This window comes from Ictidomys tridecemlineatus, chromosome 15 (assembly GCF_052094955.1).
Source record: "Ictidomys tridecemlineatus isolate mIctTri1 chromosome 15, mIctTri1.hap1, whole genome shotgun sequence".
In the NCBI taxonomy this organism is placed as follows: Eukaryota; Metazoa; Chordata; class Mammalia; order Rodentia; family Sciuridae; genus Ictidomys; species Ictidomys tridecemlineatus.
The window spans coordinates 296,343-308,516 of NC_135491.1; the positions used below are offsets into that span (position 1 = coordinate 296,343).

Sequence of the window (12,174 nt, forward strand, 5' to 3'; positions counted from 1 at the left end):
CTCAAGTGAAAGATGGATTTTTGTAGTTCCTGGCTCTCTTAAAGGTAACTTGTTGAGGGCATGTGTATGTGGGAATGATATCCATCTAATTATTTCAAGATTATCCTTAGGCTGATGTGGTCTTTTATTCCCAGAAGCTGAGTATTGAGATTAAGGTCGAGGCTGATAAGATTCTAGCACAAAGCTTCCTCATGAAGGACATTACCATAGCAGCTAAGCATTGAACATTGTTGCAGTAATTCACTTGCAGGTCAGCATGGGAAAACAAAGAAGAAGAAGAAGCAGAGCAAGCAAAGCAGCAGCAGAAAAAAAGTCCTTTATTGTGTACAAGCAATCTTTTTATAGTATTGTGAACAAAAAAGGCAGCCTTCCAACTTCAATAAATCAGGTCTTTCAGCTAATTAAACATAGCACACAGAAGTTTTACTTTCTAATCAGAAGTGACCCGCTTCTCATGGCTAATCTACTCTCGGCCTGGAGTATGCTGAGCTCTGCTCTTTGTTTAGAACAGATAAAAAAATTTTTCTCAGTGCCCTCCTAGCCCACTTGGCAGAACATCCCGTTTGCAGGCAAGTTCTCCCAAGGACAGCAGACACCTCGTTTTCAAGCATGTTTGTTGTTACCTATCTAAACCTTGAAGAAGCCTCTCGTTTGCGAGCAGGCCCTCCCAAGGACAGCAGACACCTCGTTTGCAAGCATGTCCGCTGTTACTTATCTATACCTTGACAGAATATCCCGTTTGCAGGCAGACTCCATCAAGAACAGTAATAGTAACGCAGTTACATTTGATTCTCTACATCTCCCTCCTTTTGTTTTTGTAAATGAGCCTTAGCAGAAGCGACAAGAGAGGTTTCATGTTTCAGTTGCTTTTGCTTTTTCCAGCATTGGATGACTATATACAAAACAAAACATAAAACAAAAATTATTACAGTGTTACCTAAAGAAGTTGACAACAAGGTAGAGAAATGACTTAAAGGATTTAAATTAGCAATACTTGAAGACAATTTTTGTAAAATGTCAGATCCTGTTAGTTCAGGTAATGTCTTACTAAAGGTGACCATAATAGTCTTTTACAAATTCATAATTTCTAAAGTTAAATTTTGATGTCCATTTAACCATCCTTTAACAATTTCCCAGGAATCACTGGTATTATATGGCACAGGAGTCACACAAATATGAGAAGAATTCCAGTCACACTTCAGTACACTTCTGGTAGCCAAGATAGTCACTTGATCGCCAAGCCAGGAAACAGTATGTTGTAAATTGATCACATCTGTAGTTAATTGAGAGTTAAGTCCTTTTGTTGTTGCCATATTAAATGAGCATCTTGATGCCATGTTCTCATGAAATTCGCAGTTTGAATGTCTTGATGCAAAGCAACACTAGCTATCGCAGCAGTGGCAGTTACAGAAGCAACTGCAAGGAATAAAGCTATAACTATTCCTATTAATTGTAGTGAGCAATATAACAAAACTTGAACAGCATTGTACAAATGAGTGACAGACAATGAATCAGAGCAAGGATGAGTCAACTTAACAGGCACCCACAATTCTGTGCAAGCTTTGACAATAACTAAAGAATAATTATTAATTTCTATTAATTCCCAATTAGTTCTATTTCCACATTGAGTAAGATAACAGTTTATACATGATATTGTTCCCCAAGTTACATCCCCAGTTTTCAATCATAAGAGAATAAGGGAATTTAACACATGTAGAAAAATAAGTCAGATTATTATGTAGATGTACTTCAAAAGGAGAGGAATGGGATACATCTAACTTGAAATTTCCAGTCCGTACAGTGAGTTTCCCAGATACTGCCCATAATTTCCATATATCCCCTTGAGTATTGGAAAACCTTACATCCTGTAACATTGGAGAGACCAAAGCATAATGTTGCATTTTGTCTCATTACCCCAAGCATTTATTGTCCCATTATGTCGATGCCATCTTAAAGTACGATTTGACCAACTTTTTGTAAATTTAGAATGATTAAGACTCCACCCAACTATAGTGATATTTTGATATTTGACTACTGTTTTAGGGTGATGATCATGACCTTTTTTTTTTTTTCACTTTAAATGAGTTAAAAATGTTTCAAAATATTTAGCTGAACATAAAGGAAGATGAGTTCTGACAAAACATTCTTCAGATAATAGTCATGATTGATTAACATACATACTAGAGGTATTAAATCCTCGGGAAGATATGACAGTAAAAACAGCAGTAGGGTAACTATGATAATTAACTCCCCAACTAATATAAGAAAGAGTTGTTATGTGCTATAAGAGGCAAACAGAAAGAATGAGCCCCTATACACAATGGGACTCCTTCAACAGCTACAGTTATATTAGAAATATTATACAGATTTTTATAGAATGGAATATTTTTAATTCCCCCACATACATTAGGGGGGAAATTAGTATTATAAATACACACACGAACTTCAGGTTTTCCCCAGGAAACACTGTGCACCAAAGGAGGGTTAGGAACATAGGCCCAATAAGCAAAAGAATGAGCAGAAACTATACTTACCTGGCAATTAATAATGGCAAGCATAGCTAATAAAAGATTAACAGGATTTAAAGGCTGATTTGCCTTTTGAAGGGTTTTTTTTTTTTTTTTTTTTCAGCTTCTTGAATCAACTTTTTTTATCTGTCCCCATGTTGGGGGGTCCGCTGTTCTCGTTGCCATTGTAGAAGCTCTCTGCATTGCCAGCTCCTGAAATTGTCTGACAAATGGGTCACTTATTCTGCAATTTGATAAGTCTTGAAGGTACCTAGAAAGGTGTTTTACCTGTAGAAATAAGAGCAAACCCCCTTCCCATGTGGTGCAACAACCTAGAAATCCATTCTTTATTTTCATCCCTGTTCCACATAGGTATTTCCAATTTGTAGAAATAATGGCTGAGATATAAATGTAGAGAAATGTTGCTGGGCTGCAGGAACCTTGGAAGTTGACCATACATTTAAAAAATTTAAAGTTAGTAAAGTTTTATGAAGTATATTTTGAGGTATATAAGCCATAGCCATATCCCCCCTTTTTATTTTTAGTATATATTTTCTTAACGTATGATTTATCCTTTCTATAATAGCTTGACCCTGACTATTACAAGGTATGTCAAATGTATGTGTAATGTCATGAATGTAATTTTTGTGAGGTATATGTAGGTGCATTGTCAGTTTAAGTTTTTAAGGAATTTCCATGATAGCAAAACAAGATAATAAATGAGAAATGATTGTATCAGCCTTTTTTTTTTTTTAAGATAAACTGTGGCCCAAGAAAATGAGTATTAGTGTCAATAGTATGATGTACATATCTAGTTGTCCAAATGACTGAATTATAACAACATCCATTTGTTAAAGGGCATAAGGATGGAGTCCCCTTGGATTAACACCAGGAGGACAGTAAGGAATATTAAAAGAAGCACATGATGAACAGTTATTTTGTATTTATTATAAAGTCCTTTAGTGTTTGTATAAAGTAAAGTATGTTCTAGATGAGCCTTTTGTAAGGGGAATAATAGTTAATCAATATTTTGATTTTTTTTTTTTTTAATTAATGGTCCTGGCAGTGTAGAATGTGCTCTAATATGAGTAAAATATTCTGAAATTTGGCCTACTAATTTTGTTGTTATTTTTACATGTAGTCAGATAGGACATAGAGTCTTATGTTAGGTAAGTAGGGCTATCTTTATAAATTAAGTAAAGTGTTGTAGTTTTAAAGTTTATTTTATTTTTTATTCATTTATTTTTTAAATATTATATTATAAATTTTATATATAAATAATTGTTTAAGTTTATTTGAGTAAAAACTAATACAATATGATAACACATCTAAAACATGAAATAAAGAAAGGCTGAAAGCTTTTAGCCTTATTTAGAAAAATAGAAAAATGTTCTTGTGTTTTATAATATTAACCTTTATGTAGATAAGGCTCTCATTAATTTAAAAAATACATTTAAATTGTACCTCAGTGTTGTAAAAAGTAACATAAAACTTTATATATCTTATTGATAATAGGCCCAGTTATAGAACATTAAATGATATAAATATTTTTAGTATGTTATTTTTATAAGCCTAAATTACCATGCAACCTTTTGGAGAACACCAGCTTGATGTAATTTTTTTTTTTTAAAGCTTTTATCTTAATGACTTGTATACCTGGAAAATATGAACACATTTAATATACAAAGAAGAGTAATAGTACCATAATTACTATTGATGTTTTTATATTAATTAAGTTTAGCTCTTAAAGAAATAACATATTAGAATATTGTAAAATAACAGTTGTTGTTTAACCATATCTGTATAATCCTTAATTTTTTCAAGATTATTTGTTTAAAAACTTACATATATAGCCAACGTACACAGACCTTCTTTATCACTTACTTAAAACTATATAGCCAACATACATAGACCTTTTTTATCACTTGTTTAAATCCTTTTATTTACTCACTTCCGGAAACACATTTTTTTTTTTTTATTAAATCCATATCTAGAAACTTTTATTTATTTATTTTTTGTTAACCCCTTTTTTATTTATATTTTGAAATAATCTTTGTAAATTTTTGAATTTAGGCAAATTATTCCATTTTAATAAGAGATATTTTGTTATTTGTAGTATACAATTAATCACATTTGTTTACCATATTATGAAAATATAGTGTCTAAATATTAGGGATGATAAAGGACCATTTATTTATTGACTTATTTATATTATTTACCAACTTAAAAAATTATTAATAATGTTATCTAATGTAATTTAAGGAGTTAAAAGCATTTAATGGTATATTTAACATTTAGCATATTAACCTTGTAAATCAATCAGATATTTAACAAATATTTATAAACAAATAATCTTATGTCTAATTAATTTACTTATTTTATCAAAACATTAGACAAGTATAATGAACCGTGTTAGCCATTTTTTTGTTGTTGTTGAAAAAAAAATCCTAGAACCAAAACATATCAGTCATTAACATGTTAAAGACGTCTTATTTTTTTCTGTTTACCCAATTTAAATTGAACCATTTAAATCAGTGAATTAAAAATATTTGGATCCATTTTTTTTTAATTTTTATGAGCGCTCTTTACATATATATCAATCTTTATATCATGTACATGATATATGGACATACACACACAAACAGACATACAACATATAATACAAATGTGCACACATAACACAATAAAGGCCTTGTAGCTATTTTAGGTGAAATTTCCATTGTAATGTTTAAATATTTCACAGTTGATCAAAAATAGAACTGATCAGAAAAACATTAACTTAGGTCTGTAGGGTCAAAATTATGAGCTCAAAAAAATACAGAATCTAGGAAAAGGTAAGAGTCCTAGAAAAATGACCGGCCAGTAATTAGAAAGTATCATAAAATTTTATTTATATATTTTATTTTATTTTTTACAATTCCTTTTAAAATGACCTGCTTATCCACAATTGAAACAAGTTCCTGATTTATTGGGTTTAAGGGCTCCAGCCATGGCTGCAGCAAAAACAGAAACTTTGATGTTCAATTTCTCCCACTCCAGCACAAGCTCTCACATATTTACTCAATGAGGCGTTTTGCCCTTTTAATGGCCCCAAAATATGCTTACATTTAGGATTTGCATTTTTAAATGTTAATGTTTCTAATAATACCTTTGTTATTTGATCTTGACCCATTGCCTTCATAACAAAAGTACGCGGTCTTGCAAGAAAATCAGTGTAAGTTTCAGTAGCCCCTTGTATAGATTTAGTAAAGGAAGGTTGTGCCTGACCAGTGGGTATCACACATCTCTAAGCTCTTAAGAAAACCTGTCAAACTTGTTGAAGATCTGGATCTGTATATAGAGCCTGTCTCTAAACTTGTTGAAGATCTGGATCTGTATATAGAGCCTGTCTCTAAAGGCAGGGTAATTACTTTCCCCCATTAACTTATCCTCCTTGGGTCCCGGGGGATTTTGAGCTTCACTCTCTCCAGCTTGTTTTTGTGCCTCATCTTCCCATCAACTTCTTAATTGTAACCAATTGAGATCCCTCCAAAACTTTTTTGGTTAATGCCTCCCAATCCAAAGGAATAAGTAATTTAGAAGTTCCCAAATTTTCTAACATCCCTAGCATAAAGGGAGACTGAGGGCCATATTGAAAGGCTGTAGCTTATAAATCCTTTATAAACTTGTATTCCATAGCAGTATAGTGAACATCAATCATTGGGGGATTTTGAAGGTTTTGTTGTTTAGTTATAGGAAACAAATGTGGTGGATCAACAAAACAACCAGGAGGGGCTGCAAGATCATCATCATCATCATCATGTGTCATAGTAAGAGGAAATGAAAAACATTGTTGTTTTCTACCCACATTAACTCTATACTCTGTCATTGGAAAGAGAGAAATATTAGAAGGAGTAGTAGGTTTAAGAGAGGACCTTTGCTTTTTAAATTTCATATTATCCACTAAGGCCCTCCATAATTTCTTTCATACTGGAGTCACTATCTGAACTTTCTGAATCTTCCTCATCACTCAGATCTGATTTAGGAGAGTCATCTATAGTATCACAAATATTTTCTTTTGGCTCTGTTTTGTTAACCTTATTATCAGATTCTGATGTATTAACTTGTCTTTTACAAAGAGAGCCCTTTTTATTATTGCTGTCTAATAATTGTAATGCTTGAGTAATAGCGCTACACAATGTCCAAATCTTCAAAGAAATAACATTCCCAGCCTGATGCTGCTTACGGAGCTCTTTTTGAACCAATTTTTATTCCCCTAAATTTAACTGGATCTTAGTTTGATATTGGAACCAGTGACAATGACATTCTATAATTTGAATAACTCCTTGAGTCTCTTATGAGATGTTTTCACACCTATGGAATATAATAATCCTTGTAGTAACTCCACATATTGTTCCTTTAAAGACTGGGAGTTTCCCATGTTAGTTCTGAAAGTTCCCCCTAAAGTTTCTTTCAACTTGGGGCGATACCTTTCGATATTTGTTAGTTCTGAAAGTTCCCCCTAAAGTTTCTTTCAACCTGGGGCGATACCTTTCGATATTTGTTAGTTCTGAAAGTTCCCCCTAAAGTTTCTTTCAACCTGGGGCGATACCTTTCGATATTTGTTAGTTCTGAAAGTTCCCCCTAAAGTTTCTTTCAACTTGGGGCGATACCTTTCGATATTTGTTAGTTCTGAAAGTTCCCCCTAAAGTTTCTTTCAACCTGGGGTGATACCTTTCGATATTTGTTAGTTCTGAAAGTTCCCCCTAAAGTTTCTTTCAACCTGGGGCGATACCTTTCGATATTTGTTAGTTCTGAAAGTTCCCCCTAAAGTTTCTTTCAACTTGGGGCGATACCTTTCGATATTTGTTAGTTCTGAAAGTTCCCCCTAAAGTTTCTTTCAACCTGGGGTGATACCTTTCGATATTTGTTAGTTCTGAAAGTTCCCCCTAAAGTTTCTTTCAACCTGGGGCGATACCTTTCGATATTTTGTGAATCCCGAAAGTCCCCCTTTCGTTATCTTAACCCGGGGTGCTTACCCTTTCGGTGCTGGATCCTGCCGACTACGCCAATTGTTGCAGTAATTCACTTGCAGGTCAGCATGGGAAAACAAAGAAGAAGAAGAAGCAGAGCAAGCAAAGCAGCAGCAGAAAAAAAGTCCTTTATTGTGTACAAGCAATCTTTTTATAGTATTGTGAACAAAAAAGGCAGCCTTCCAACTTCAATAAATCAGGTCTTTCAGCTAATTAAACATAGCACACAGAAGTTTTACTTTCTAATCAGAAGTGACCCGCTTCTCATGGCTAATCTACTCTCGGCCTGGAGTATGCTGAGCTCTGCTCTTTGTTTAGAACAGATAAAAAAATTTTTCTCAGTGCCCTCCTAGCCCACTTGGCAGAACATCCCGTTTGCAGGCAAGTTCTCCCAAGGACAGCAGACACCTCGTTTTCAAGCATGTTTGTTGTTACCTATCTAAACCTTGAAGAAGCCTCTCGTTTGCGAGCAGGCCCTCCCAAGGACAGCAGACACCTCGTTTGCAAGCATGTCCGCTGTTACTTATCTATACCTTGACAGAATATCCCGTTTGCAGGCAGACTCCATCAAGAACAGTAATAGTAACGCAGTTACATTTGATTCTCTACAGAACATGAATTAGTCATCTTACTAGTTCCATGGAGAAACTGTAGAATATTCCAACTGTGGAAAACAGAGCACCTTGTTACCCTCTGGGAGTTTGCTCACCAGAGGAATGCTGCCTTGTACATTTTTAAAAATTAGTTTATTTTGCATTACAATTCTTATTACACATATAGGGCACAATTTTTCATATCTCTGAAAATAAAGTAGTCCCTTGTGCATTTCCATAGCCAGAATCCCCACATTGGAAATTCTTACACTCTAAATTATAGGTTTTTCAATATATCATATCTTTCAATCTATTCATTTGGGAGTTAGTATAGTACATAGATAGATTTTAGATTTTCCATAAAGTTGGTAGTAACAGACCTGGGAAAGAGACTAGCTTAGGGAATGACAGGCCTGGAAATGTATGCAGAACTTAAATGTTTTGTTTCCTTGGCCTTCATTTATTTTCCCCTTCTACCTATTTTTTATTCCTTCTGCTCTGCAATAGGTAGAAGCTGAAGTGTGAGCCTTTCTCCCTTGCTTCTCCTATTGGCCAAGAATAAGTGTCCTTCACTGATCAATCAGTGCTCCATCTTATTATTGGTTCTACAGTTTCAAGCAGGAAGAAGAACCCAGTTTGGTGTAAAAATTAATGACACATCTACTGGAGTTCTTGGAACCTATCCCCACTGTACAAGGGGAGACTTTTGTACTTACTATCAAATGCATTCCTGTTATCATTATTATTCTCCTTTCAATTATCACTGATTGTTGGCCTAAAACATCACAGTCCAGTTCAGCAAATTCCCATGGTGGTGGCCTAATGAGGAAAGCTAATAATCCTTAAGGTTCTTTAGGTAACCACCTTTGGCAAATTAAGGAAAGGCTGTGGAAACCAGTTTTGGCATATTAAAGAAAGGCTGTGGACTTATTGATAGTATCATTGAAAGAAGGAAAATTCCAAGGAACTGGCCTTCTAGGAAGACAGAATTTCAGGTCAGTCCTGGACTTCAGGGTGGAGGAAACTAATCAGCACTAGAGTAGTGAAGATTAATTGTATTTTGTGGGTTGAAGTGAGCAGGAAGACCATGTTTCACAAAAGCATCCAGTTGCTACATTTGAGAACAGAGGATATAAAAAGAAGCTGAAAACCGAAGATACTAGAAGAGTCTCTGGTAAAATTCCTCTGGGAGGAAATTTCAGAGAAACAAAGGGATCTGGTTGGAAAATGAAGGAGGCAGAGAATGCAGGAGAAAATCATGGAGGCACTGGCAAACAGTTTGACTTCATTCTGGCTATGACAGAAAAAAATGGTGAATTTAAGTAAACGACTGATAAGACTGGGTTTACTTGTTCAGCTTTTCCCGACCAAAGACAGGACAACTGCTTGCAGTGGACTAGTGAAGAGGATGGAGTAGGAGCTGGAACTCACGGCCCCATACCCAGAGTTTTTGAGTTAGTAGTGGGTTCAGAAAGCCTGTATTTTTGTCCACTTCCCAAGTCTTGCGTACTACAGTTTCTTTTTTTGATTCATATATTTTGAGATAGGAGCCTCGCTAAATTGTCCAGGCTGTCCTCCAACTCTTGGGCTCTAGCGATTCTCCCATCTCAGCATCCCAAGTAACTGGTACTAAAGGCCCTCACCACCTTCTGGAACCACAACTTTGTAAACACCAAATTAAAGTAATGTGTACCAGTGCTATTCCCAAGGTAAAGCTCTGTTTTCACGATAACTCTCGGTCCTCACTTCTCGGAATTGCGAAGCAGCTTGCACAGGGCAAAACAGGCAGGAAGGCCAGGGAAGGGGTCTTCTGTGCCCCTCGATAGCCACGGAAATTTTACAGTTCTTTTAGGAAGCAAAACTCAACCTCTATCGGAGCTCTGGAACGTAATTTCCTCTTCAGGTCTGTCCCAGCAGTGCCGCTTGGCCGTTGCCATGGAGAACGCAACAGACGCAGCGTGTGGGCGCCCAAGCCCGTTCCCCTGTGCTTCCGCCAGCGCACAGCCCAGGGAGACACCGGAAAGGAGCATTTCCCGAAGGGACGGGGCTTCCGGCTCCGCAGAAGGAGACTCTGCCTTGTAGACTGGAATGTGTGACAGGCACAGCTTTCCTGGAACAGAGCAAGAAAACAGCGGGCATGGAGTGAGGGAGCCCGCCTCGGTGTCGTTTGGAAGACTCCATCTCGCTCAACGGCTCCTGAGTGAGACTTGAGGCCCGAGATCGTCCTTCTCAAGGGCTTTACTTAGAGATTCTACACCTCGGCGCCCTGCGCCTGTCGAGCAGTTCTAGAGTTACAGATACAGAGGAGAGACTCGGGTCTTCTAGATTTCTCCTAGAGGGAATTCATCGTGTTTATTCAGTGTGCTCGTGGGTGGTGGGAATATGTGAAGTCATCTTGCTGATGTCATTTCACTTAAGAACGCTTAAAGGTTTGATTTTAAAAACTAAACCAAAGAAATGAAATTTTAAAAACTAAGCGTTTTTCATGTCATTTAAAATGTCTATATGACTCTCATATTTCTTTATTTTGATATATTTGTTCATTTATTATTTTCTCTAAAGCATGATGGTGATCATGTAGTAGTGCCATCTTCACAGGTGACTCCTAATCATTTCTTCTGATGTGTTTTTCTTTTTAAAAAAATTCCTTTTGTTTTTAAATTTCTTGAGACCTTCTCCAAGTCAACATTTTCCCAGGGTTTTATTTTGGCTAAAACAAACACTGCAAAACACCTGTTAAAATTGAATTTATGATAAATCTTGCAAAACACACATGGAGAAGGGATTTCATTGTTTAGTTTCCTGAGATTGTTTTGTGTTGCTATAAAGAAATGTGATTGGCACCAGAGGCATCAAAATGTGCAAAGGTATGGGTGTGTGAGCCATCTTGGGGCTTTTGAAAAACTTATGGGGAGACCAGGGGCTCAGTACTGTGTTGTTGTTCTAGCTGAGGGGCTGGTTTGAGAGGCTTCCCAGAGGAAGTGGATACTGAGTTGGGACTAGCTATGAATACATAAATCCCAGTGGACTCGTTCCAGGAATGCCAAAGGGCTGGCATATCCTGAGGGGCGATCAGACAACCCTGAGGTCAGTGGTGACTGGACTGTGGTAAAAGAAAATACCTGGGTCTGGTGCGCGTGCATTAATCAATAGCAGGCATTCTGTAGATGTCATTAATAGAGCTACTCATTAGCCCTGCACTGAATATTTGTCCATGTTAGTAAAATTATACATATGTTAAAAGGTGAAAATAGGCCAGGCCTGGTGGTGCACCCTGTAATTCCAGCTAACTAGCTGAGTGAGGCAGGGAAGTTGCAAATTCAAAGCAAGCCTGAGGATCTTCGTGAGAGAAGAGTTAAAACGTAGAGTTAAAATTAGAGCTAAACGAAAACTCTAGTTCTCAAATATGAGGTTGGGCTCCAACACCAAGGGAAAATATAGATTGGGTCCCAGGAGTTTCATTTTTATGTCTGGCAATGCAGATGTTACGAAAACTGGGACCCCAATTTAGGAATCAAAGAAATAGGAGGGCATTTAATGTTGGTACCCAGAGTCCCCACGAGGGAGGTGTATTCGTTCATGACAATTTAAGTCCAGTCTCTAAAAGCTGAGAGTTGAGGCTACACTACCCGGGCCTCAGAAGCAGGAAAGATTGTAGATTGAATCACCTGCTGGAGACTTCTGAGGCCTGGCATCGTCCCATGTGACGATGGAAACCCGAGTACCCCCCAGTAAAAGGAGCTCGTGTCTCCCAGATACTGTTTCCACCTTCTTTCTCCCCTACCTGCTCCTAAGCGGTGCTCACCCAAGGATGCCCAGGGTCGAACTGCATTACCCAGAAGTCTGCGCGGAGAGTACGCGGCTGCGTCGGGCCAACAACCACGGGGGAGGGCGTTTCCTGCCACCGCGGCTTGGAGGCGGGACTTCCGGCGTCGCTCTGTGACGCGTCTGCCGCGCGCGTTGGGGTTCACGGGCCGGGCGGGCTTGTTGCGGGCCGCGTCTCTTTCCAGCTTCGCGGCGGGCGTACGGCGGTGGGTGATGGTGCTCGCCGTCGCCCTGCGA

General features: G+C 37.4%; 1 long non-coding RNA gene across 1 annotated transcript; it reads right to left on the reverse strand.

Annotated features, from left to right (window-relative positions):
• Positions 1 to 297: 297 nt before the first annotated feature.
• On the reverse strand, positions 298 to 12,174 carry LOC120888150 (uncharacterized). The gene is made up of 2 exons (XR_013431146.1): positions 11,897 to 12,174; positions 298 to 10,222 (listed from the first exon to the last, which is right to left on the reverse strand). It is a non-coding gene; the product is annotated as an uncharacterized LOC120888150 (long non-coding RNA).